A 25,186-nucleotide genomic window follows, 5' to 3' on the forward strand; every position below is an offset into this window, starting at 1 on the left:
TCTCTTACGCTCCCATGTAGTACATTTGCAGATTTTCTGAAGAAAAACACCTTGCTTGCTTACTTTCCATTTCTCACTCCTCTCCTGTGTATTCCATGTTTGATAAAAAGGAAATGACTTTACAATGCCGCTTTTATCTTTCGCGCTAGCTCCAGCTCATTTACATAATTGCAAATTTCTGTACTAAACGTGACATTGCCATTAGCATCTGATTTGCTAAAATTGCCTTTACCCAAAATATGTTTTTAAATTTGGAGTAAACAGGATTTAAGATCTTAAAAACCTTTTTCTACATTTTGAACTGCATAATTGATCATTTTGATACATCAAAGTGTGAAAAACGCCATAACAGAAATGAGTCGAGTATGTGTGTTTTTTCCTAATCTTGTGTGCTTTGATATCAGTACACAGGGTGTGACGATAAGACCCAATGTAAACTGCTTTTGTTAATAATGAAGAGACACACAAGAACAAAGGAAACAGGCAGACGAGATGTTGATGCAATTCTGTGAATTTTGTAATAGTGAAAAAATATTACTCACAAATAAAACAGAACCCCTTGCAAAAACCAAATAAATAAATTAAATCCTAAAACTTTAAAATGTGGAAAAAAGAACAGAATGCGGTGAATCCAACAAAAACATATTTTACTGACAATAGAAACCAGAAAAATGACTGTTCTACCACAAAGTCATACTGATAGATGCAGTATGTGGTTTAGCTTCCCTGAAGAAGATGGAATTTGGATGGGAGCATGTGCTGATCTGAAACCTGTATATACCTTTCATTCTGGGGTCTTTCCAGATGTGCAAACTGGTAATTCTGTAAGCCCCGATCCACGCCCGTACAATCAGAAATGCAAGCTTCTCAATTCAGGAGCTAATAACAAGCTGAGTTGCTTCTCTGTTCTCTGGACAAATTTGAATTTAATTTGTCAGACCACAGAGCAGTTTACCATCTCAGTGCATTTTGAATTAGCTTTAGCCTAATTGTAACACATCCAGATCATGTTCTTCTAACCTGATTTTGGGGATGGTACAGGGAACTGTGTACACAGACAGTGATTTTTTTTTTCTTCTTTTTTTTTGCGAGTGGTGTGGGGGTTCCTGAGCCAGTGCAGTTTTCATTTAAAAGACAGAATTGTGTCTGTTTTTAACGCAGTGCAACCCAAGAGCACGAAGATCACGGGGACCCAATATTGATTTTCAGGCTTGTCCTTTGCCCACAGAGATTTCTCCAAGGTTTTCATGATATTAGGCGCTGTAGATGATGACAAATTCAAAGTTGTCACAATGTTACGTCGAAAAAGAGTCAAAGATTTTCCACAATTTATCCAAGTTCTTTGCAGACAGGTCTCCGAGATTCTCTTATACCCAATGTTGTCACTGACCTGTTAGTAATTGTTAATGTCAGTGTCAGTTTATTTCTATAACACATTTAAAAGCAATAAGATTGACCAAAGAAGATAAAACCATACGTCAATGAAATAAATGCAATAAAATGTGACATGCTAGAAAATACACCACAACATGAAAAAAATATATAATTAACATTAACATTTGCAAAAATGATCTTCCAGGTGCTTCATTTTAGTACCACTGTCATTCCCAGGATATCAAATCACAGATGGGTGAGCATAACCTTTTTGACATGCGGGATGATTTTTCCAAAGGGGACATATTTTAAGCACAGGGCCTGTTTGGTGCTTGGTTGATCTGATATCCTCGTGTTGGTGTTGTTCCCAGATCATCATACTAAATGTTGTTCCAGGATCCACATTGCAAGTGACCAATCAGAATGTTTTGACGTCATAATTTTGCGACTTCGGGAAAAAGCGGCGTAAAACAAAAAACTGTTCTAAAGCTGCATGAAACCCCCTCTGTCCGCCGATCAACGGACCCTGACCCTAACCCTAACCGTAACCCTTTAATAAACAGTAAGCAGAATTGATATTGTCCTTGCAACATTGGAATTTCATAAATGCACAAATGGCTTGGCGCGCAAAAGAATAACGTCACAACAATGTGATTGGTCACTTGCAATGTTGATCCTGGAACAACATTTTCATGATGGTCTGAGAACAACACCAACACGAGGATATCAGATCATCCTTTGGTGCTTATTCGTTGGACCTGCTGGGTAAGAAAAGCCTCAGCTCACCTGCAGTCGTTGTTTACCTCCACATGGGTTCGAGCCCAGTGCACCTTCACGATGGCTGCACTTCTAATAAGTTTTCATCAGAAGTCTAAATCCGTAAAATCTGACATGGTGTCAGACACTAATGCCGCCGTATCTCTCTCCTAGTTTCTTATAATTCTCCAAGTTTATGTTTTGCCTTCCAGTTTAGTGATTGTCCACACTTATACATGGCTCATAAACAGCGCATGTTGTTGAATTTAAGCACATTCAGCATGGTTTTTGAATAATCTGACCATAGTGCGGAGACTACGAGCATCCCTTTATCCATTCTTTTTTATTCATAGCTCATTTTTATTCATAATGCAGACTAAAAGATCACCGCAGTGCTCTTTTCCATTTCAAAGGGGTCCGTCGCCTGTGAACAGAACGGTGTTGTAGGGCGATGTCATGATTTAAACACACCTTAAAACTTGAAAAAGTGCTTTTCATTCATATTTTATTAGTTTCTATGGCCATGGAGATGGATCAGTGTAACTTAATGAAACATCAGGATGGAGTTGGTGAGAATGAATATGTAATAACTCTGTCAAACTTACGGGCACAAAGAACCTTTGATCACTTTGTCAAGTCTCAGAGAAGAGAGGAGAAAAAAAGGTGTGAAGTGAAGGGGCTCTCGTGCTCCGTCTGACATATGGATTGAATAAAATGTGGTATGAATTTTTATTTATTCAGCCCAACCTCAACACTGTGTGTCAGGGGAATACGATGACTCATGTTTATGTACTGTGGGCTAACTCTTGTGAATAAAGCAGTGTAAATGGTCAGTGCTGTGGTGGCTGGTCTTTTTACTAATGGATAAACCCACCCGTCTGCATCTCCAGCTTCCCAAAAAAGGGAAGTTTCACTGCTCCCTTACTTCCCCAGGCGTCGCCACTGCAAACGTATCTGACTTTATTCAGAGATTTTACTTTGCATACTCTTCCTGACATGCAAACCTCAGATTTATTGGGCTTAAGACCACACAGGCACAATGTGGCAGCAACATTTTAAACAAGATTACTCATATTAAGAAACAGTTCTGAGCAGATACAAAGGTCAGAGACTGGGCTGCATATCAAAGATGCTTCTAGGAAGTGAAGCTAATGCAAAAATAAAGCAGCGGGGGAAAAAGTCTGAGTTACTGACTGGCTTGCTTAGTTGATCTCAGGCCACTAAGATGACATTGCTGATGGGTTTATGGCCTCAGCTGTTAGTTTCAGGTCTTTAGTAAAAAATATTTTCATATTGTGAATATTGACAGTAAAACAGTCAGACCCAGCCTAAACTCATGACATCTGCTTTCAGAATAAGGCTTCGGGCAACAGGAAAATGTCCATCTTAAACATTAAGATGTTGATTCGTTAGGTTAGTTGACACAAAAGATGAGCTGGTTAAAGCTTCGGGGTGGACCTAACACAAAAACAACAAACAAAAGGAGCCTATCTCAAGGATTTACCAAACTTACCTAACCAAAAGAATCTAACAGCAACCTGCCTCCCTAAATAAGAAAAACAGGAGAAAATTATAATCAAACAAAAAGGCAGTCCACCCCTACATACTCCTGTGTAAGGCGAACAGCATTGGGCCTGTTGCAAAAGGTCTGTTGGTTGGGATGACCTGAGGATGAATGACTGGCTGTCCATGGCGGTGTCATCATAAACGTCGTCTCCAGCTGGTTAGCCAATCCATATGATCCATCCTCTGGATCCACCAATCACAGAGAGACACCTGCAGACTACTGCCTGCATATCAGACAACATTACGACAGCAGTCGTAACAATGTTTTTTCCATATGTAGAAAGGTTGTATTTGCCAGAACTATATCTCTGCCCATCACTCTTATTCTTGAAAATTGCTTCTTCTCATTTCCTGAGATAATATCACTCCAAAACTGTGTAAAAAGTCCAGTGCTCTTTCTCCCAGGCATCTCCATACCTCCAGCTTAACTTTAACTGCATAACAAGTAGATGTGTCTGCAATCTGTCTCTTTTTGACACCAGGCGGAGTGGGAGCAACAAAGCAATGATTTGGTATTTTATTATTAAGTGACCTTCTGTTCGCCTGCTGGTCTATAATGTTATCTGCAGTTTGGTGCTAAAACATTTTTCAGAACAGCTTTTTCCCAAAGTGCACCAATGAGACTGATGAGCGAGCTGAAAAATAGGAAAACAAAAATGAGCACTTAAATGCGATCAGATCTTCTGTAGAGATGAACAGAGCAGCAGTTATGAATCCCCTTTCATATAAACCGATATTTGAGCCACTGTGGCTTTAACATACTCACTGTAGCTGCTTTAATTAAATTTTGATAAGTAGCTCCCAAACATGCAGGTAGTTTTTCTTGTTTTCTTTGCTTGTGATACATAATGTAAGCTGTTATGTAGTATATGTAGTATTTAAAAACCAGGGTATGGAAAAGCAAAACTGGGATAACACTAAAATCGTGCATTATTTATGCAATTTTTCACATTTTATAAAACAAAGTTTACAACAATTGAAGATTTACTTTTTGATCAGATCTTGTTTTATATTTTGCCTTTCACAGACTCTTGTTTTCTTGTCCTCATCCAAAGAGCTCCAGTGTTACCCGTGTCCTTTAGAGGAACCCTTCCCCTACTGCAGTGCCATTATGACAAAGCTACAGCAGCTTCTGTGCTGCTGCACGGCCGTTTGAAACAACTAAAAGCACACAGAGACACACAGACACAGTCTTTCTTTGAATGCAGGCTGTCGAGAAAGATTACTCGTAAGGAAACTAGGCCAGTTGCTTCCGGTCAAGGATTGCGTCTGGCAGTCTGACCCCGAAAGAGGTTTCGTTCTGCAGAGTCTTGAACAGTTTCCCTCGAATCCACGGTACTCCTCTATTCACCGCCCACTCAGGCTGCCGGTGGATTAGTGACTGCTGCTTTCTTGCGTGAACTTGACAGAAAGAGATAGAAGAAGCCAAGAGAGAAGAAGATGGATCTAAAGTAACCGAGGAGACATGGTAGAGGGAAGCAAGAGGCTAGGTGTTTCATTCAGTGTCGAACCAGGTTACTGTCTAATCCACTCAGCACGGAGATAACATAGCAAACAAACACTTTCAAATCAAGGGAGCATAAGATGAAATGAAACGGCATATTCCCGCAAATTGCTTTCTCATTTGACCTCGATGTTGGATTAGACACAGACGTACGTGTAATCAGATTTTTTTTCTTTTTTTAATCTGATCCACTGTGTGGCAGAATATCAGATGCATTTAGTCGCTGTCTCATGAACTGCACTCTTGAGAGAAATAAATGTACAGAAATCTGGTTTAATTTCCCTGCTGCAGGTTTTATAGGGTATACAATTCTAGAGAGTCCCTCAAGTCAGACCCAAATGTAAACAAAAACATATACATTCCTGTTTGTGTGGGTTTTTTTTAATACCGGTGTATTCTCTCTCTTTCTTTGTTTGATGTAATCCTGTGATGAGTCATGGAGTGTAGGTAAGCTGCATTAGCATTTCTCCTCTGAGGTCTCTGACCACATTTCTAAAAACAAACAATAAAAGGTTGCAAACGTCTTTAAGTGACTTATTAGATAACAAGCCATTAGAGCTCTTTCCTCCGAGGATCTTTTTTTTTTCATAAATTGCCCCAAAACAAGCAGAATTCAGTCAAACAAACTGAGCCAAAAACCATTTTGGAAATAAAACAAACTCTAAAAAGCTCTCAAAGGAAGGAAACATGAATACTGATGCAGAAAATTAGCATTCAGATTCAGTTTCTGCAGTACTGTAAATGTAATATCGTGGATTTTCGATTATTTTAATGTCAAGCTCAAGCTGTCAACGAATGAAAACTCTGATAAATGTCCTGGCTGTGCCCAGTTCTTGGAAGAGATTTTTACTGTGGATTCTGAGTCTGATCTTAGTTGCCTTGCAAAGATTTGAGATTAATGGCCTAACTACCAGAGGGTCCCCAACAATTCTTTATGATAGATTTGCCCTTTAAAGGTCAGTTTAAATGTCCAGATCAGATAATCTAAATGCTTGCATTCTCTACTTTCAAAGTTTTTGTAAGTAATAAATCACATTATTTTCAGCTGTTCTTTCCTGGAGTTGCTTACACGAGCGTAAACCGCTACTAATAATGATAATAATAATAATAATAATAAACCAAAATGCTCACTCCTCCCAGCCTGATCAGCCTCAGGTGTGTTTGTGAATAAGTACAACATTTTAGCCATCGAGTTTTGGATTTTATAGTTTTTTGGTGTTCCACATCAATATTTTCCAACCTTATTTTGTGTCCTGGAGCACAATTTTTCATCCGTCTGCTCTGTAATTCAGGTCTGTGTGCACTGAATCAGTACAATCCACTTTTAAATTTGAAGTTTGGAGAAGTGTGAGCAAAATCATTATGTTGTTCATGCTGGAGACGTCACTTTGACTTCTACAGGTCGCACATTTACCCATGATTTGTATAATTTTCAAACATGTTACTGGTTGAGATTAGGAAACTTGGTTATGTTTATTTTTTAAAAAAAACTACAGATTCAGGTTTTAAGTGGGTTAAAATACTGTCTGTTATAGCTTTGGGATTTTTGTTGCTATGGTAATGTCTCCTGGCCAGTGTTGGTCAAGTTACTTGAAAAAAGTAATCAGTAACTAATTACTGATTAATTCCCCAAAAACGTAATCCTGTTACTTTACTGATTACTTATTTTCAAAAGTAATTAATTACTTAGTTACTTAGTTACTTTTTAAAAACACGATTTACAACCTGAATAGGTGATAAAGCGATAGATCTTTCAGCCCAATTCTACTTTTTCTACATAATCCATCATACAAAAGTAATCAAATGGAAAAATCTCTTTTTTTTAACTTGTTTTATTAGTTTTAATCTTTTAACTTTATGCATCAAGCAAAAATTTAATTATATGCAACATTCTCTGACTGGAAGAAATTAGTTTAACATTTAAACCTATTTTCTGCACATTCCAGCACATAAAATAAAATATTTTTTGTGTTTACACTCAGTCTTTCAAATAGATGCAAGTAAAACACAGCAGAAAATAAATAAAGTCAAAGACTCAGCGGTCCTGTTGCTCTATTTTCACCAGTAAAGCAGGACTGGGGGTAGGCAGAGGTTTACCCTGGTGCAGGTGTGCCACGGTCAGTTGAAGAATCCGTGAGTTTCTCTGTGAATTTCCCATTACATCGTTGCGCACTCGGTGCTTGCTCGGAAGTTTAGGGGTTTTTTTCGCTGTAAAAAGAAGTTTCCTTCCCACGCACAACGGACACTAATGTTTTTGTCACTTTTTATGGAATCCAACTCAAAGTAAGGTCAGTACTTCCACGCTTTAAACGCTGCACGCTCATACTCTCTCCCGCACTCGATATATTATCCACTGTTGATCTGCACACAGCTGTTGTCATGAACGTTGCACTTGCTTACGTCACTGTCGTGAGACATTCTCGCAAAAAAAATCACGGTTTTAGTAACACAGTAACGCAGCGTTCCTACGGGAAAGTAACCGTAATCTAATTACCGTTTTTGCAATAGTAATCCCTTACTTTACTCGTTACTTGAAAAAAGTAATCGGATTACAGTAACGCGTAATCCGGACGTAGCGGGCACTGGGGACGACGGTGTCGAGCTGATCCACAGTAGGCGCAGAGACCCTCACGCCAGCGTCTCTCTCTCTCCTCTTTGGAGAGTCTACCGAGCTGCATGGGCTCCTCGCTGGATGTACTGCTTGGGCTAGCAGCGAGGGGGGAGGAGACTGCGAAGACATGGCCCTCTGAGGCTGGAAGGGTTTGAAGGCCCGAGGGGTGTGGCGAGGCCGCGACATCACTCGTTGGTCGATCTTCAGGGCGAGGTCCACGGCCTCATCCAGAGTTTTGGGGGCCTCACGGCCGGTCATCTCATCTCAGATGTAATCAGCCAGTCCCTCCAGAAAAATGGAGCGTACAGAAGCATCTCCCCACTTTAGCTTAGCGGCCAGGGTACGGAATTGGGAGGCAAAGTGACAGACGGGTCGACTGCCCTGGCGTAAATGAAGCAGCTGTGACTCCACTTCCACTTCACTGCTCGGGGGAACAAAAGTCTTTTTTAATTCCTCCACAAACAGGGCATAGTCATTGCAAGCTGCAGATTTATTGTTGTAGAGAGCCGCGGCCCATTCCTGAGCCTGGCCAGCAAGAGAGAGGTTAACATTGCAACTTTTGCACAGGCGGTGGCGTATTTAGTGGCTGACATTCAAACAGCATGTCTAAAGTGGCGAGCAAACCATCAGGCCGGCCATCAACTCTGTTCCACTTATCTGGTAGTCCGATCCGTGGCTCCGCGCTCACCGGCGCTGGCTGACGTTGCAGCGAGGTGATGGAAGTGGAAAGTTGGAGGACAGTTTCGGCGAGAGACTCCATTTTTGTGCTCATCCGATCTACCACACCACGAAGATATAGTACTTCGGCTTTCAGCCGTTCGAATTCCGCTGGGTCTATATGGGGCTCAGACATCCTGTCACGATCGGGCGAATTACACACAGTAATTCGGCGTGCCCGTGTGGCGTGCTGGCTAGACCCAAACGTGGCGAAGGCTAGCGATGGGTTGGAACAGATCAGTGCACGAAGCCTGGCTTCAGAACTGGCGTTACAGACGAAGAGCGAGCGGAGCCGCGATGAGAAAAAGAATCGAGAGGAAAAACACTCACAGTTGCTGAATCAGGCGGAGACTGACGTCGGCAAGGTTTCCGAGCTCCTGACATGAAGAGAACGATGTTTGAGCGGCGAACAGGTGGGTGGCGTCTCTCTTTTAAACCCAGCCACGTGATCAGCTGATCACCTGCTGACATAATGTAAGGATGATGCCACAGGTGCCTTAAATTATCTTGGCAATCACTTACATTTACTTATTTACATATTACTTTTATATTATTACTTTTTTTTTTATGTTTCTGTAATGTTATATTCATCAGAATGCACAAAATCATTGATTGAAATTACATTTTTAATGCTAAAATATAATTATTATTGTTATCCATGAATTTTCAAATCTTTACTAGATTACAGAAAAGCAGAATAAAGCGTCAAAGCACGTTATTATAGTTTGACTAAGATGCCAAATTTCAGGTGTTTGCTCGAATTGCTGAACAGAAGACTTTGTTTCAGTGGTTAAGTGTTATGCCTGATTGACTTCTCGAAGAAGTCCAGTTTGCTGGCTCAAGTTTGGGTTTAAAAATGTGAATTCAGGTTATTTGCCTAATATATTGCTAAATAACTTTTAGTTTTAAACGTGTTGTTTCAATAAACTTTGCACTGTATGTGCTTCTGACATGAAATACACATTTCATTGAAATACAATGATTTCAAATTACAGTAAAGCCATTTTGATGGCAGAGTTTTCCTGCCCATTTGCAAATATTCCACCAAAGCAAAGTACCACAAACAAGATTTGCTTTTCCTCGGCATCAGAGCAATCTCAGGATAGTCTTTTGCGCTGTTTGTCTGAATGTTTTGAATTTTATAATAAATCTCACCTTATGAATTATGAACAAAGTTTATTTGTTATGTTTGTAATGTGCTTTTTGGATGACTTGCTCAGTAAGGAAGATTTGGAATCACACATAAGACTACTTCCCAGGTGTTTGGTGGCTACACAATATACACTTTACATCACTTTCCCATCCTGTCAAGCTCATTGCTGACATCACTGGTCTAATCCAATCATCCTTCTGCCTGCCTTCTTCTGGCCAATCAGCTTCCTCTCTGTGTACTTTAAATATCATTGCTGATTTGTCTTTCTCCTTGCCAAGTCCTTTGTGCAACCTACCTCCTCCCCATCGCCTCCTCACTCATGGTATTCAGCCTCCATTCAAGCCTCCATCTTCATCTCCACCACCAGTGTCTAGAGTCCGGCGGTGCTGCCCTGATCCCCCCTGCTTGCTTCCATTCTGCTGTGATGAGTCTAACCGCTAAATAGCTTAACTTAATTCTGTATATCAATAAATCATGTTCAAGTCCTTTTAATGATTTGTCTTTATTAAATTATCATCCATGTTACTTTAAAAAAAATGCAAACGTTCTGTTTAAAAAGCATGCACCTTTATGCTGTTTCACTCTAATTGTTAGCATTAAAAGTTGTGTTGCTACGGCTTTAACTTCACCCTTTCAGGAAGTCCAATGTTCTCTCAGTAAAGTCTGCTTCAAGGTAACTGCTGCTGAATATTTTAAGTCGAAAGCATTAATAGGTTAGAAGGGACAAATCTGAATTAAATTATTACATTGGTCATAGATTAAACCAACTCTGAATGATTCATATAAGGAAACTGGGTGTAATTCATGAAGATTTCCAATAACGGTTGGTTACACCGACAATCTGCGCTCCCTGAATGGAGCTAATTTGTCATTGTGCTCAGATAGAGTAGTGGCTTTTATTAGCACGGCTGGTTTGTTCAGTTCTGTGCACACTGTGTCATGAAAACCCTCAAACTAATATCCAGTGTAACTTTTAATGTCAGAGCCACCTTGCTGGGGATTCACTTTGTGTCTCGAGGACACAGGTTGGCACGTCGGGTGCTGAAATAGACGCAGTAAACACAAAGGCTGAAAATGAATTACTCCCCATTAAGCAACACACACATCCTGGGACGGGCGTTGCTGCTGCTCTTGTTTTTATATGTAGTTTTTCCTCCTTTTTTTTTCTTTTCTTTGTGATAACTGCAACAGGGGATTCAAATTTAATGCATACCTATGTGTAAAAACAATTACAATATAGTAAGAAAACAGGGTGCATAAAAAATAGCCATAGTAGTAATTTGTTTTTGTAGAGGGCTAGCAAAACAACCGTTTTCGAGGGCATTGCCATATTGGAATCCCGACTTCTCTTTTTTTTTGTGACATTATTCCCAGGGCCGTGTTCCGATTTCCGAGGTAAAACCCAGTAACGATTAACACGTTCCTGAGTTTGGCATAATAACTAGTTACCGTGCTCGTTACCACAATAATAACGTAGTTACTGTAATGCGTTACTTAATAACGTGTTAGTTTTAAGCAGTGCAGGGACTAAGACGGCAATCAACATAAATCTACATTAGAGGTTTCTAAATGGTTCTTCAGAAACCAATGGCGTGAAAAGAAAACCTTGAGGCAGGCAATAGCACATAGTATTGTATGCAGTAGTAAAAATAAATTAACACTTTCATTTCAACTGCATTTGGATTAATAAATAGGCACATATTCTCTACAGCGTATGACGTATTCAGATCCATTTTTCATTCCCCATTCTCACAACTTTCATTTGCTATTTCTAAAAATAATGGGAGCAAATATGAACGAATGCTTTCAAAGTAACTTCTTTCTCTGACCAATGTGGCTTCTTTTAATTAAGTTGGGGAAAAACAGGGAGGTGGATATTACGCATTGTAAGAGATATATATTATATATTTTATTATCAGCCACCGACATCTTATTATTGTTTATTTTTAGTGAGTTTACTTACCAGAAATATGAAAAATATTAACAGGGGGAGTTGATATAACATTTACTTTATGCACTCTATCCTAGTGAAGGTGACCTTGAAGAGCATAACATATTTTATATTTCATGCTGGCTGATTTTTAGTAGATGGACAGACATCAGATAAACAGAATAAATCAAGATGACATAATCGGGTGGAACATAGTAGGAGACCCATTTCCTTGTAGAGTCTGTACATACTTTACATTTTCTATTTAAATGATATCCACACTTAACTCTTGACACTCTTCATAATTGTGGGAGGTGTTGCGTAAGATATTAACCTGAAGCTACCTTTTTTACCTTTTTCCTTTGCTTGTATGAACATCTAAAAACATCTAACGTTGACAGGAAGGTAAAAGAAACTTCAAAATCATTCATATGGTCCAAATGTTAATTAATTTCCCAAAAGTAAAAAGTGAGGCAGCTGAAGACTGCAGGTCACAGCCATCTTTAGCATTACCCAAGCAGTCATGAACGAAAGCTAGCAGTAAGCTAGCATCCCTGTTGACATCTAAAGAAGACATTGCATTTCTAAGATTTTAGCAGATTAGGTCCGAGATCATATTTGGGTCTCATTTATTCACATAGATTGTTTTAGTTTCAGTTGTCCAGTTTTTGAGGTATTATATAAATGTCTGCATTCTCTTCAATTTAGTGGAACCAGAAAGCGCTTTATCAGCAGTGCACCAAAAATGCAGAAACGGACACCATGACAACTGATTTTTTTTTTTCCCCCTCTGATGTCAGAGTCATTCAGAGAGCACTGCTATGTGCTGAAAAGACAAAGTAGAGGCTTGAACCTGGAAACAATGTTGTTGGAAGGTTAGAACATCAGCACTAGCAGATAGAAAGCTACTTTGATATGTGGTCAAAGCAGCTGCAAAAGCAGCTGCATCTATATGCAAAAAGGAGCATCGCAATTTCACTAATTAAACACAACACCCTCAGGAATCATTAAAATGACAAACAATGCAAAGAAATTATATGGTTGACAGAAATGGCACCGGGGCTGCGTTAACGGCACTGACAGAATTGTTTTGGCAGGAAATTAGTGTGCACAACAATACGAGGATGAGGACAGCATTGGATGACACTACTCAGAGGGTGGAATATGTGTGTTACGTGTTTTGATGTTTTGAATAGATATGTGTTACAGGAACCATAAAATGTTAGTCACATGTAACATTTCCTTTTTAGGAACGGAACAAGTTTAAATCCATTGACACACAAATGATGATTTCTCCTGGGGCGTATTAACCGCTCCAGATGCTTCCAGAACAATATTTTTGAGGTTTACCAGATGTGAGCTATAAACTGATGGAATGCCATCGACTGCCAGTTGTCCTTTTATGCCAAAGATCACACTCGTGTCAGCTTGGAATTCCCATAAATCCATTAGGAGTGTGGTTCTTCACCCCTTTAGGAGTGTAATGCCCTCTTCTGAATTTGTTGTACGGCATGGGTGAGCAAAATGACCACTTTAGTAGAGCTGAAGTAGAATGAGGCAAAACAGAGAACTGTCAAGTTCGTTGTCTCCCACCCTAAAGGTCTGGGGTTCAAACTCCACTTTAACTAAACTGTGTTATTTTGTACTGACAGCCACTTAAAAGCTGGTTCTGATGATTTTTAGCCTCTGTGATATGCACTTAAGTATTTTTTCTTTTTTCAGATATTTTAAACTCACTACGTGCAAATGACTTTTATGCCTGACTTTTATGCTTTTTCTTTTCTTTTCTTTTTTTAAATAGTTTTTTTTTTTCACTTGCTACACACGGGACAGACATGACTGGGGGAAAGAAAAGGGAGAAAGAAAGAGAGGCAGGGAAAGAAAAACAGCGGGAAAGAGGAACTGTGGTAAAGGGCAAAAAATAAAAACAAACAAAACAAACAGACAAAAAATACATATATCAATCACCTGGATCACCTGTTGAGAAAGAAAAAAGAGAAAACAAGCCAAAAAAAAGAGAGCAATATAATAAACAACATCATCGCGATGATCTATGTGTATAAAACAGTGAACACTAACTATTGAATATTATTGTGCAGCACGTAAGATCGACAGTGCACAGTGTGCCTCGAGGTAGGAGCCAAAAAAAGAGTGTAGTTTGTGTGTGTACACCTGTGAGCATGAGCGCGCTTGTATTCAAAAGGTTCCTTCATGTAATGATCTGCTAGAGCATAGGTGTCAAACTCTGGCCTGCGGGCCAAATTTGGCCCGCAGCCTAATTACATTTGGCCTGTGAAGCCACACCAAATTACTATTAGAGCTGGCCTACTGGTATTATACAGCTAATATATATATATTGTTTAGTATTAAGCTTTGCTTGTTCCATATTCAGTTTTTCAGCAAAACGTGTTTTAGTCCATAAGAAAAGATTCATTCTTATATCTGGAGGAATAAATATATTTCAATAAATATTAATGTTAGCCCGCGACTTTGTTCCAGTTTTGAATTTTGGCCCACTGTGTATTTGAGTTTGACACCCCTGTGCTAGAGGGTGTGGGGAGCCACAGCCCCGTCCTCCAGGGCATGAAGCAGATATGGAGGAAATCCAGGTTCCAGACATCCAGAGACCCTCAGAGCACAAGAGACCAAGGAAGACCAACAGAGGGGCAACCGTGCTACTCTCCCGGAAAGAGCTGAGGAGAGCCCCAGATGAGGGGTCACTCAGCAGCCACGGAGCAGAAGCCAGGGGGGGTTGCAGTGACGTGCCCGTGAGCTCCGCTGGCAGCCAGCTGTGCCAGAGTGACAGGGGGGGGGTAGCCTCCCCTGACACACCTTTACCCCAAGGCCCTGCGTGTGTGGGTGATTGTGGTGGAGCGGGAAGAGGGAGGCAGCTGGAGATGGGGAGGGAAGGAAGGGAGGGGCAAGTGACCCCTCCCTGGGGCCAGCTCCCCCACTGACCCCAGTAGGCACCCCCATACTCTGCAACCCACCAGGGCAAGGGGGCCCAGGCCCATCCAGACCGGGGCCCAGTTCAGCAGCGCCGCCCGGCCCCACATAGCCCGGGGCAGCCCACCCGACCTCACCACAGAGAAAACTGCACCCACCCCACCATCCACTCATCTCCCAGACTACACAAGACAATAGATGCCCAGGCTGAGTTCTTCCTCCACTACTACTATATTTCTTATCCACCTGCAGAGTGAGTTCCTGGAGAGAGGAGACCTCCTGCAAATATGTAACAGCCTCCCCCACCATTTGAAGAGCCCCTCAGGTGGCTCAATGCACCGGCGGCATCCCGCGCCAGGGCTGAGCCCCCATACACCCACCCGCCCACAACCCCGGTGACACACCAACCAACCCAAGCCCCCAAGCCCCAGCCAGGGCCCCAGCCCGGAGATGGAGCACCCCCAGAACCCACGCAGGGGTAGCCAGGCTACCAGGTCAGTAACCCACGTCCGTCAGCACAGACCCTCTCCTAGCCCCGCTGCACACAGCCACGAGAAAACCATCACCTAAGAACCAACAGAGCCCTTAATAGGCCATGACCGCAACCCCGGATTGAGCCCTCCGAGGAAGACCCTCCTGATCAAAGGAGCCCAGAGCAATTGATCTGATGTGGTGGCAGAGGCTAGAATTAGAATTAAGATCATTTTTATTTTTCCAGTTCGTGAGGACTGTTTTCTTGGCTATGCATAGGGCAGTGAAAACCATATGGGCTATATTCTTTTCTGTAGTGACATTATCTAAGCTGCCCAACAAACAAAACTTCAGAACTGGTGGACAGAACCAAAGAGCGTGGATATAATTGTCCGGTGTATTGGTTTGACAGTGTGAGCAGTTGTTGGAAGACGTAAAGCCCATCTTGAACATCTGATGACCTGTATAGTGCACTCTATGTAGTATTTTGTATTGTATTAATTAAAGACTGGGATTTCTAATTAAATGAAAGGTTTTTAAGCAAGTCTGAGACCAGAAGTTTTGGTCTAAGTTAACTGATAAATCCGCTTCCCATTTTGAAATAGGAAGTGATATTGATTCATCTGTTTTAGAAAGCATTCTGTATATGTTGGATATTAATTTGGGGGTTTTAAGAGTAAGAAATTGAACCACACTTGATGGTGTTTGTGGTTCAACTTAACCAGGTTTAAATTTCTTTTTTACTATGGATTTAATTTGTTGATATTCTAAATCTTTTCTTGTTGATCCCATATTTTGTAACTAGTCTGTCAAATGAAATAAATTCTGTTCCTTTTAGTATATGTTCTAAATATTTGATTCCTTTACCACTCCAATCTGAAAAGTTTATCATATTATTGTTTTGTAATATGTCAGGGTTGTTCCAGATAGGTGTACGTTTGCATGGGATTAATGAAGACGCCGTCAATTTTAGAAACTCCCACCACGCTGTCAGAGAAGAGCTGATGCTGACGCTTTTGAAGCATTCATGTCGTTGGATGTTTGAGCTGATAAATGGTAGGTCTGAGATCTCTAGATTATTGCAAAGTGCTTGTTCTACATCTAGCCAAGGTTCATCTAAGAAGCTACGTTTTAGCCATCCTGAGATAAACTGAAGCCTGTTGGCAAAGACATAGTGCTGAAAGTTAGTTCTAATCCTCCTTTATCCTTGGTCTTTTGTAGTGTTTTTAAGCTTATACGTGGGGGTTTATTTTTCCAAAGGAATTTGGACATATATGAATCTAGAGATCTGAACCAATCTTGTGGTGGTTTAATTGGGATCATTGAGAATAAATAATTTATTTTTGGTAAGACCATCATTTTTATAGCGGCAACCCTTTCCATGAGTGATATGGGTAGACATTTCCATCTAGCCAGATCGCCTTCTACTTTCTTTAAAAGTGGGATATGGTTTAATTTAGTCAGATCTGCAAGCTTGGGAGAAACATTAATACCTAAATATTTTATATTTCCAGATTGCAGTGGTGTAGAAGAAGAATTATGGAAGGAGCAACTTTTATGCTTTTTCAATATTGAATCAGCTCTCAGTAATTGCCTTTGTTGTAACCACAGTTTGAGCTTTTCCTGACCAACCTTGATCATCTGCAGAAATAAAAAGGACGCCTAACTAAGAGTGAAATCTTTTTTTTTTTTTTGTGAGGTTTTGATTTAAGAATTCAAACAGCATCCCATACTGTGACAGTAGCCAAAGCTCCATGCAGGCCAGTGAAGGGGGAGAGAAGTGGTATTATTAAGCACTGGTTCAGAGCCATATTTCATTTGTTGTCCTGTCACTGCCCTCCCCCACCACTGAACCAAAAAAAAGTGTCAGAGCTGGCCTAAATTAAATCGGCACGATCAAAGACAGGAAGTGTTACTTGGGATAGTGAAACCCAGTTGTGGACGCTAGCCAGCCACAGGAAGAGTTACTGTGTGTGGTCACTCCCTTAATCTTTTCTGGAGGATTTACAGTGTCTTTTTTTTGGACATTGGCTGCCTTTTCATTATCCATTTTCCAGACTTGTACCTGACCATTTCCAGAAGAATGGTTTTGTTTGTGTTGTTTTATGTTTTGAGCCACTTAACACTGACTCATGAATCTTTCAAGTATAAGAAAGGCACGTACAGTAAGTCAGGGGATGAATCAGTGTTGTGTCTGCACATGGCAGACAACTTTGCAGATTTAATCCCATTTGTTTAGTTAAATCTATGAAAAATACCACAGATAACACAGTTTGCCAGGATTAAAATATTATCTTTACAGCAACAAGATGTTTCCTTAAAGTGGGCAGCCTGTGCAACATGCCGAGATATATGCAAATAAATAATTATTTGCATAAATGAGTTGTATTACACGTGGCTTTTTTGTTATTTAATGCTTAGAAATGTATTGAGCAATTTATTTAGGTTAATGAATAGAGAAAAATTAGCAAATTGTTTTGTTGATTTTCAGGTTACACTACTGCCAGATTCTCTTTTGTCTTTAGGTTTCCATTGCTCTCCAGTCCTCACTTTACCTCTCTTACTATCACCCCCTGATAGATTATTCTACCTGTTTTTCCAGTTCATGACTTGTGCTTCATTCTGCTTTACCTTCTGTAATCAGTGCTGGGGGGCAGATATGAACAGAGCAAAACAACCACGCCAGGACCCTTTAGGGGAGGTGGTCAAACCTTGAGCCAACCAAACTACCAGGTGTACACTGCTAGTTTGAGCTAAACACAATCACAGACCAAGCTGTGTTTTGCATTCGGGGATCCAGCAGAGTACCATACACATGCAGAGCACACAAACTGTGAAATGTTGCCCAGATGAAGACAATTACATCTAGACGATAATTGGTCTGAAAGTCCTCACACAGTTTGTAGTGACAGATTTTGGTTCGCTCTTTGACTGAAAAGAAACCAAACCACAGAGGAAAAGCCACAAGTTTACAAACTCATCAAATGAGTCAGACCAGAGTACATGTACTAAAAGCCCTCAAGCTCCAAAACTGTGCAAAAAATTCACACAGAGAAATTGAGCCTGTCTCCTTCTATTGGACGGATGACCAGCTGTTTGCGAAAGACTGTTGTCCACCTAATGGTTCAGACGTTGTTATTTAACTTTAGATAAAATAGAAAAGCCTAGAATTCATTCTGGGCCCAGTCACCAGATATTGCCACTCATCAAACCTTCAAGATAAAGATGAGCATTCACATATTCTCCGCATGCATAACTCATACTCTCAAGAAGAAGGGTCTATAGAAACATACAATAAGTGCTTTATCCACTGAAAAGTTGTTTAAGGTCAGAAGAATAGAAACTGCACTTCAAAATATCAGTGCAGGGATTCCTGTCTGAATTTCTTAGTAAGTAGTTGAAGTCACAGGCGTTCCCACCAAAAATTACGCCACAACTGCTGGTATGCATCACTGTTTTTGGGTCGCTTCGGCCGGTCAGTTTTTTAACGTGGTGCATTGACAGGCGGGTTGAAGACATGAGTGTGTGATTGTGTTGGGGTTTTTCTTTATCAGCACAGAAGCTCAGAGCGATACAGTTGCAGCAGTTTGATAACTTGAGAAAGAGAAAAAGATTTTTGCTTCCCATTTTTCTCTCCTGTATCAGTGCTAATGTAGCGGTATGGTCTGAGTGGTGACACCTATGATTCAGGATAATACTGCAGCTGCTTCTTAGCTGCGGGCATAAAAAGAAGTGACTGGTCTAGCATGTTGCGGCGACCAATATCGAAGGGTAAAATAGTGCCTTTTTCTTTGGTTTTTATGTTCCGAGTGCTGCCTATTGTGCCCTCCGTATGAATGCTACATCAACTTGCACCATGATTGCAGGTGATTTGCTGCAGGTTGATAACAACTTTCTATATAAGTAGCCAGGATGACGGATTCTCTTGGCAAGAGGCTTCATCCATCTTCCTCTCATTCCAACCAGCTGCACTTGCTTACAGCTATATGTGGCCGTGTTGGTAGCATATATTCCCCTGGTGTTTTTCTGTTTGTTAGGTAGGGAGATGAGTTGTTTTTGTTTGGGTTATAATTCTTTAGATAGATTGTTTGTTATCTTTAAATTTGTTCACATAGATGTTTCTATGTTAAAGCTCCCGAGTCTTTTTGAACTCATAGACTTTAATATCTACATTATAGAACAAATCTTGGTTTCCAGCTAATTTAACCGAAGGAAGAATTATTTTGTCATATTTCAGGCTTAACTTGAATATTAAGTCTCGACTGACTTCAGAAGAAGCATTTGATGGGGTATTACACCTGAGAGCTCTGTGTTTTACAGCTGCTTGCTCTGCTGTCACTTAGAAAATGTCATTCCTTTCCAGAAACTGATACTGATCAAATTACCACAGTTAATCCTCAGCAGAGTTCTTCCATGTTTCTCAAATTGCTGATTAAATGTCGAGGTCAATCTACAGGGGGAAGTGATAAATGTGTGAAAAGTTCTTTGAAAGACTGCTCACCTTTGACTAATGCTGAGGTTTATAAGCCGGACTAGAATCACTCAGGTGTAATAAAGTTCGTCAGCAGTCCACAGGCACATAAGTTACTTGTGATACATAAAAACCTTTTTCCACACATGCCGCTGTACATCATTCATAATGGTCTTGCGTGGCAGAATTTAGTCGTCATTTCAGGGGTATGAATTTCTATCTGGCCTCATCCGCTCCATCCTCACATTATTATCATATTTCCCTGTGATACAGTGAAACCTGTTACCCGGCTCACAGCGCTGGTATAAAATCCTATTAAGCTATTAATCAGCCTTTTCACACTTCCCATGTAGGACTGTGTATGTGTGAATGTCACTGCTTTCACTGTCACACTCAAGTTGGACACATCTGCATCCCTAATCTGGGTACATTTCTTGTCTTTCCATGGGATAAGCATCGGAGTGTGCGTTTTCATTTTTTTACATTCAGCTGAGTTACAAGAGAATTTGTGTATTATGTAAATGTCACCAGATGAAATTAAAACAGATTCATAATACGTTTGTGTAGTGTGTGTCTGTGAACAGTAAGAACTAATGCTTCAGAGCAAAAGGCAAAGATTAAAATGTAGGTGTGCACATGTAATTTAAGACAGTGGTGTCAAACATAAGGCCCGGGAGCCAGAATATACCAAAAACTCCAATCATGTCCACTGGATGGTTTTGGAAGTTGTAAAGGAAGATATCAATTTTAGACTTTTACTATGTTCTACATCCCCAATAGCTAGTCATACAACACTGCAGTAAAAGTAATAGAGTTGTAACTGATGAACAATTACATGACAGAAAGTTCCTATTTTTTTTACTACATCTACTGTAGAAATTAACTATTTTTACAGTGGGTTCACCACAAAAAAACAGGAGGACATTTTCCATTATATAATTACAGGACAGTCTGTGCAAAGATCTAACAGAACTACTTCTCTTTTTCTTTCGTATCCATTTACTCCTGAGAAGAAATTTGGCTTTTTAACCAATTGTGCTGCATTCTGTTCAGCAGTAATTTGTTAACTTTGATGTTTGGTGATAAGCTTGTGTTTGCTGTGCAGGACTGTCTGCTGAATCTGAAAATAACAATAACAAAACAATTTGCTTAAAGTTGCTAAAACGCTCCATGAATTCAAGTTAGGCTTTTCTGCATTCAAAATAGTAACAGTGATATATTGTAATAGAGTGGTCAAGCAAATTGCAGTTAGCATGCAGTTATGAGACTTCACACATTGTCGTGTTGAATTATTTTTTCTACTGTATGTCATGGAAGGTGTACACTGACTGAGAGACCAACACTGACTAGACACAATTAAATTTTGACAGCACCGGATTCAGACCCACCTTTTGCATTCAGAACTGCTCAGATTTCGGTTCATGTTGACATAACAGCATTACACAGTTTCTGCTTTGTCGGCTCCACATGCATGATGTGAATCTCCCATTTCACCACATCCTATAGGTGCTCTCCTGGCTCTGTGGTGGCCACCTGAGTACAGTGAACTCACTGTCATGTTCAAGAAACCAGTTTGAGTTGAGTTTTGTGACATGGTGTGTTATCCTGCTGGAAGCAGCCACAAGAAGATGGTACGCCGTGATCACAGAGGGATAGACGTGGTCAGTGAGAATGTTAAGGTAGGCTGTGCAGTTTAGCGAAAAGTCACATTTAAGAGGCCCAAAATGTGCCATGGAATTGTTGCTCACACTACTGTTTCTTTGTGGCACCCAGCTAACTCAGCTGGTAGAGCATGAGACTCTTAATCTCAGGGTCGTGGGTTTGAGTCCCACGTTGGGTATATTGTAGAATGGCAGACACAATCTGTGTCACGGTCTGGCTGGCAGACCGTGGGGAGATGGGGAAATAGGACCCAAACGCCGGACTCTTCAGTGCAACAGTGTTTATTTACAAGGTGGTGAAGTAAACAACAATAAATCCCCAGTTTCCCAGACTCCCGTGTAGTGTCTTCTTCCCAAAAGTCCCCGTGTAGTGCTCTCTGCCCCAGTGTCCCTGCACTCCCCGTGCTTACTGCTCCTTCTCGTCCCACACTCCTCCTGAGGGGAAAACAATAGAGGCAGCCGTTAACACTTATCCCAGCAGGCATACACTCACACTTGACTTGTTTGAAGACTGACGTGTAGTCAAACGCAATAATCCCGCGTCGGTGGAAGCTCCATCGCTCATCTAAATAGCTCCCCCGACGAGCCCAGATGAGGAGCAGGTGTGCGGCCAGGACTTCGGGTGTGGCCAGCCCTCAAGTTAGACCACGCCCCCAGGGCTGAAGGTGCCTGTAACTTGGCCACAGCAGAAAGGCAAAACACACACATACCTGCCTACATACAGATGTGCATAGGGGCAGTGCAGACAACACACCAAATAATAATAATAATAATAATAATAACAATAACAGTCACAGTCCCCACTGCCCACAGACCCCGAGTCCCCAGAGCCGGGTCCGTGACAATCTGCATGTTAACATACTAGTTCCTGACCCCCATTGTCCCTCTAACATTTAAATGTGCATGTTAGATTAAAAAGCTTATGTGTGAATGAGGCTTGTATTAAGACAGCAATTTATGTGCTCCTATAGAGTACCAGACCTTTACCATTACACCAACAACAACCTGAATTGTTGATACAAGGCAGGATGGAACCAAGCGTTCATGCCAAATTCTGACAATCTAACACAGAAATTGCAGTTGAAATTTAAACTTATCAGATCCAGAAAAGTTTTTACAATCTTCTATTGTCCCATTTCGGGGAGCCTCAGTTTCCTGTTCTTTGGGAGTGGCACCTGGTGTGGTCTTCTGCTGCTGGAGCCCATCTGCTTCAAGATTTGACATGTTGTGTGTTGAGGAAAGCTCATCTGCATACATCAGTTCTAACTACTGGTCATTTGAGTTATTCTGGCAATCACCCTTTGACCTCTATAATTATCAAGGCATTCTAACCTAGAGAACTGCTACTCCCTGGATATTTTCTCTTTTTTAGACCATCCTCTTTAAATCTTAGAGAAAAGCCCAGTCATTCAGCAGTTTCTGAGAACAACAACCATGGATCAGGTGATTGAGGGTCACCTGATCCAGGCCTAACATATGCTTTAGCAAAAAGCAACTTTCCAGTTGTCCTCTCTGCCCTCAGTAATGAGAAGCAGTAGATGTGGGTCTGAAGCTGGCCCTTGCCCTGCCCTCTGGGCTATGTTCATGGTACTTTATGATAAAATCTTATGTGCAGACAGAGATAGAGAATCTAACTTTTTTATTAGATGCATTCTCAGGCTGTACATCTAGTTAGTGAGAAGCAACTTTAAAATATATAAATAAAAACTGCCTGTAGTTAGCTTACTTATAGCTCTGGTTGTTTTCAGATAAAATTAAAAAAACATTAAAACCTCCAGAGAAAAGTGGACTGCCACTCAGTTGTCATCTTTATTTGCTCTGTGCTTTCATGGACTTGATCTTTGGTGTTTGCATTTGTGCATGTGCCTGTCTAAATATTATTCCCTGTCATGTTAAAACAAGATTTTTCCAGTATTGGGCTCTGTAGAGTTCCAGGAGGGAAAATCCTGTGCTATTCTCCATGGATAAACAGAGCAGCAGATTGGATTTAAAAAAAAGAAGAAAGAAACAGCAGTCTGAAGACACGTGGTTTCTTAACCTCATACTCTATATTTCCAGAGAAACCACATGTTTTTTCCACTGTGGCCTTTGGGGATTATAATCTCAAAACTGTGGCCTTTCTAATCAAATCTGCTGTTTAAAATAGATTTAACCGGCATGGCAGCCGGTTCCTCTCTTAATTTCGAACACTGTACATGTCCTACACAAATACATGTGAAAGTGCAGCGATGCATGGACAGCCCGTTTCACTGCTCCGAAGACTGCTGTGCAAATTGATGGACCCATGGAAAATCAAACAGCTCTTCTAACTTTGAAAATAAGCCCATCTCTTTGGATCTATCCTTTCTGAAAATCTGCATTTGATAAAACTCGCTCAGACTGCTGGCAAAATCAGTGAACTGGGCATGCTATGCTGGGCTTCTTTACAGACATCAAAACAATACTGGATGAACAGTTATTCACAAGCTGATTTTGGAAAAAAATGGTCCTCGTTATAAACAGGGAAACCTGCTTGTTGTGTAAGACTGACTATGGTGTAGGTGCGGGTTTAAATGTGCAAAGACTGCTGCTTCATTGATGTCTTTGAGCCATTGATTTCCAGAAGAAGGAAAAAAAATTACCCACTTTTTCCAAAGTGTTGGCCATGGAAAAGTTCAAAACTAGAACATCAGACTTTTGCCATAAAGTAAAGAAGGGCACTAACAGTACCAAGAGAGATTGTTTAATGTTCAAATCTCTGTGGAAACAGCACAGTTCAGACACCCCTGTGCTTTTTAAAAAAATACCTTCATTGTATATGGTGGCTCTGAGAGTCTGCCAGAGTCAACCCTCACAGTTTTCCTTGAGCCTCTCTTGAGACCTTTTTCTCCGATGCTCACATTTTCCAGAAATCGTGGCCTTGAACTCCAAAAGAATTTCAGACACACTGTGTTATTCGTTAGGTGTTGGTCCACATTACTTTCTAACCGGCCTGAACTCACAGCTGTGTCTGATTTAGCCATGACCTTTAGACTGTTGAATCAAGGAATTGCATTAATTTATTTTTCTTCCGCAGTGAAAAAAACAAAACAAAACAAAAAAAACACCTTCTGCCCAAATTCCCGACTTTACCTAATTTAATTACATGTGATTTTTTTTTCATGTCGCTTTATCACATAAAGCACAAAGTCAAATGGTCAAATGAGATCTACTTGATTGTGTCACAGTACGGCTGTGTGCAGGCAAAAGTAGGACCCAAACGCAAACTCAGAGACAAAAGGTAAACTCAAAAAACACAGCTTTATTGCTGGCGTGGAGTGGGACACGAAAAACAATACAAAATAAACTAAACTGGAAAAACTAAAGCACAAGGAGCCACAGGGAAAAAATCACACAGCTATGATGGAGGACGCAACACTGACAAAGAGAAACATGGGGCTTAAATACACTGAGGGATAACGAGGGGGAATGAGCCACAGGAGGAGAGCACAGCTGAGAGTAATTAAGCAGGACGAGGCAAGGGAAGCAAAACTAGAAACATTAACATAGAACAGACTGTGAAAGTAAAACAGGAAACACACTGATGGAACTCAAGACATGTGAACTTAACAGACTGGGGGAGACAGAACATAGGGATCTGAAACATGGAACAGAAAGGAACAGTAGATCAACATGAACATAACAACGCCACAGGGGAAGAGTAAAACTGAACACGATTAACACAGAAACACCAGACCTCTTCACAATAAAACAGGAAACATAATGAGACGTAGACATGACAACCCAAACTTCACAATGTAAGACACAGACATGAAACACATGAAGAGCAGGGGAGATTTACCATAGTTGGAAACACGAGGGGGAAATAATAACTAGAACACTTAAGCATGATAACAAATGAACTTAGGAACCTGAAGGGCTTACATAAACTAAAACATCAAAATGAACTAAAACTCAAAACACTGGGTCATAAGACCCAGGATCGTGACAGATTGGTAGACATTTCCCTTAATAGTTAATTATTTGAATATATTAAGCTTTGAGTTT

The 25,186-nt window shown here is 40.6% G+C and overlaps 1 long non-coding RNA gene and 1 other non-coding gene across 2 annotated transcripts; one reads left to right on the plus strand and one right to left on the minus strand.

Annotated features, from left to right (window-relative positions):
• Window positions 1-21,266: 21,266 nt before the first annotated feature.
• trnak-cuu (transfer RNA lysine (anticodon CUU)) lies at window positions 21,267-21,339 on the plus strand. Its single transcript has one exon. It is a non-coding gene; the product is annotated as a tRNA-Lys (tRNA).
• An 87-nt stretch (window positions 21,340-21,426) lies between these two features.
• On the minus strand, window positions 21,427-23,914 carry LOC146714282 (uncharacterized). The gene is made up of 2 exons (XR_014919297.1): window positions 21,677-23,914; window positions 21,427-21,595 (listed from the first exon to the last, which is right to left on the minus strand). It is a non-coding gene; the product is annotated as an uncharacterized LOC146714282 (long non-coding RNA).
• Between the last annotated feature and the right edge of the window lie 1,272 nt (window positions 23,915-25,186).

Source organism: Copadichromis virginalis, linkage group LG3 (assembly GCF_057382275.1).
Source record: "Copadichromis virginalis isolate Kocher_CV1m ecotype Utaka linkage group LG3, C_Virginalis_male_GT1.1, whole genome shotgun sequence".
NCBI lineage: Eukaryota > Metazoa > Chordata > Actinopteri > Cichliformes > Cichlidae > Copadichromis > Copadichromis virginalis.